Below are 3,543 nucleotides of genomic sequence, written 5' to 3'. Positions count from 1 at the left end.
GCAAATGGCGAGCAGGTCCCTTGCAGGAGCTTTCACTTGGAGAGTGGGCAGTGGTACGGGAGGTTTTACCGGGGCCTACGTTTTGGGGTTTTTTTCTTGGGTTTTTTTTTTCCCCCTCTTTTTTTTTTTTTTCCCCCGACCTTGGCTTGTCCTTCATTTGAAGGCTGCCAAACCGGGGGAGCTGAGCCTGGGGAATGTGGAGGCGCTGAAGGAAAGAGTCCTTCACACTGATGCCTTTTGTGTTGCAGGGTGTCAATGGCTGAGGCTGTCACTGAAATGCAAATGTGTATTTTTCCACTGATCCAAGCTACTTTTTTTTTTTTTTTTTTTTCGGTAAACAAGCATAGTGCACGTTTTAAAGGCAGCTTCTGTCCAACATCTTGGTGTGGCTTAGTGCAGAGGTGATGCTGACCTCAGTAATTTGGTGATAGCACATCATCACCAGCACAGATGGCATGCGAGGCTGGGGAAGGATGGTACATCCCCCTTCTCAAGGTAGGAAATGGAGGCTGAGAGAAGCAAAGGCAGAACGGGGCGATTCCCAGCATTTCGGGTGATGTTCCTGCATCCTGGGTTAGAACTAGGCGATTCTCAACCTTTCACGTGATGCTCCTGCATCCTGGGTTAGAACTGGGCGATTCTCAGCCTTTCAGGTGATGCTCCTGCATCCTGGGTTAGAACTGGGCGATTCTCAGCCTTTTGGGTGATGCTCCTGCATCCTGGGTTAGAACTAGGCGATTCTCAGCCTTTCACGTGATGCTCCTGCATCCTGGGTTAGGTCAAGGCCTCCCAGACACATCTCAGGGCACTTCCATGTGCTCATCTCAGTAGCATTACCCAATGGATGGAGCTGTCACTGTCCCCTTCCTAAGCTCGGAGTAATCTGTTTTAAGTACATCCCCTGCCTGATACGGCACTGGAGATTGAACCAAAGAGCCATTTCTCATCACCGGGGCATGGGATCACATTAGTCCCTACCCCACATAGCAAAACATTTCAACTTTCACTGGGTCTGGGGGGAAAAGCACCCCTAAGCATTATGATGGCATTTACCTGAGAGCCCAAGTTCTGGTCCCTGCTCTTAAATGCCCTGGTTTAGGTATTGAAGAAACTCTTCTCACCGTTTGCTTGCTGGTTTGGGCCTGACGAATCACAGAATCGTTTAGGTTGGAAAAGCCCTTTAAGATCATCAAGTCCAACCGTTCCCCTAACCCTGCCATCCCACCACTAAGCCGTGTCCTTAAGCACCTTGTCTGCCTGGCTTTTAAATCCCTCCAGGGATGGGGACTCGACCCCTTCCCTGGGCAGCCCATTCCAAAGCTTGACAACTGTTTTGGTGAACAAATTTTTCCTAATGTCCAATCTAAACCTGCCCTGGCACAACTTGAGGCCATTTCCCCTTGTCCTATTGCCTGTTACTTGGGAGAAGAGACCAACATCCACCTCGCTACAACCTCCTGTCAGGTAGTTGTAGAGAGCAATGAGGTCTCCCTTCAGCCTCCTTTTTCCCTTTTTTCCAGAAGGACCTGGATGGTAGAAAACCTGTCTGCTGTGTGGTCAGGACATGGGGACATCAGGTGGAAGCAGCAGGCAGCGGTTCTGGAGTCGTCAGGAGGAGGCAGCTGGGTTTGGTCTTCCCATAAACCATGGAACTTCTGGATCCAAGAGTTAAATCCAAGTGTACCTCCCCCAGCGGGAACGTCCCCTCTGACTTCTCTGCAAGCACAACTCCGCTGCAGAAAGGTCCCTTCCCCACTAACGTTAGCTGATTTTGAAGAGGCAAGGTGTTTCACTTTCAGCAGGCAGAGAAAAGGGGGAGGCCAACCACTAACGGCAGCCAGAGACGGCGGTTTGAGCACCTTGTGTTTCCTCCTAGAGCTGCCTGTCCCCTGAGGACCCCACGTGTCCCCAGCAGTAAGTGGCAGCACCTTCTGGGCTGCTGTAAATCACATCGGCGGGGTTGGCAAGTGCAAGTCCGGATGGCATTGCTGCCCTGGGTTCCTACCCTGAGGAGCCACCTCCTGCTGCTCCCGGGCAGGCGCAGGGGGTTGTGCCACGGGGTAAAGTACAGGCAGGCTCTGCCGGCGGGCTCGGCTGACTGGCGTTACAGTCCACCACCTCGTCACCTAGGCCTGAGCTTATCGGGCTTAAAACACACCAGGGGGAACCACATCCTAAAACCGTTGGCTCCGTCCCCGCCGGCTCTAATGGCAGTCAGGGTGCAGGGTCCCGTGCAGGCATCCATCTTGCAGAGGCTGGCTTTGGGGGAGATGAATGCTGTGCTGGCAGAGCACCCAAAATCTCCTGCTCTGTGTCCCTCTCAGCCTCCCAGAACAATTTAGGTCGGGAAGGACTGCTGGAGGGCACCTAGTCCAGACCCCTGCTCAAATTGGGACACACATGGGGCTGCCTGGGTTTTGCATGTATCGACACTGGATGCCTGAAGCAGAGTTTACTCACCCTGGCTGTGAATTATTTTTTCCCTTTCCATCTAATCTGAGTTTCCCCTGCTGCAGGCTGCGACTGCTGCTTCCCGTCCCCACGCTGGGCACATCCGTGTTGGGAGGTGGGTTACTTTTCCCCATGGGAAAACTCGATTCACCTTTTCCCTGAACGCTGGCCGTTCCCGCAGGAAGGAAGGGGCATGTCCAGTGTATCCCCCCCTGCAGCTTAGCTGGAGTGAATCCCACCCTCCACAGGGACATGCAGGGATTTGAGGCCAGGTAAGGGGCTGGAAGGGAGGAAGCGGAGGAGCACCAGCCCTCAAGGACTGGGGACAGACTTTGGGAAGAGCAGGCTGAAGCCAGAGAGCAGGACCACTGGCAAGCTGCACGAGGGGCTGCGCAGAAACTACCCAGCTCCTTAAAATCCCCCTTGCACCACCGTCGCTCCTCCCTGTGCTCTCCCCAGACCCTTTTTTCCCCCCCTTTAGCAGCACCCAGTGCTCCAGGTACCTGGTGTGCAGTGTCCGGGCTGCTCTCCGCTCCCGTCCCGCTGGCTGGAGAAGCAGGATGGACCCTTCGGCCGCCCACGGCCCTCCGAGAGGGACTCCGGAGCGGCGGCTGCTCCCACTGGAGGACGTCTCTCGTGCTGGCAGACCGACTGCCGGGCTCTCCCCGAAGGGGAGGGACCAAACTTTGCCTTAGTTTTCAGATGAGACGATCTTTCTGGGAGAGATCTTCCCCGGGCCTGGAAAACAAGTTTCCGGCATGGAGCCATCCGCAAAAAACACTGCACGCCCCAGAAGACCCTGCGGCTACTTAGGCACTGGGTTGTGCCTTTGTATGGCAGGGACGGGTTTATATACGGGCTTGTTTGCATGAGGCTGTGAATTTCTGGCTGTCCTCGTGGGGCTGCCGAGCGCGGTGGCTGGCATAGGGCTGGATCAAGCACCGGGATCCGCATGAGGAAATCCCCCCTGTCCGGGTTGCAACATCCCGCGGAGGAGCTGCAAGGCTTGCGGCTGGGAGAGGAGGGGAGACATTTGGCTCCAGGGCACCCCATAAAGATCCAACTCTTTTTTTTCTGGCCTTATGAGAAGGG

This window comes from Egretta garzetta, unplaced genomic scaffold (genome assembly GCF_000687185.1).
Source record: "Egretta garzetta isolate BGI_Z169 unplaced genomic scaffold, ASM68718v1 scaffold235, whole genome shotgun sequence".
Taxonomy (NCBI): Eukaryota; Metazoa; Chordata; class Aves; order Pelecaniformes; family Ardeidae; genus Egretta; species Egretta garzetta.
Note: the sequence above shows the minus strand (reverse complement) of the source record.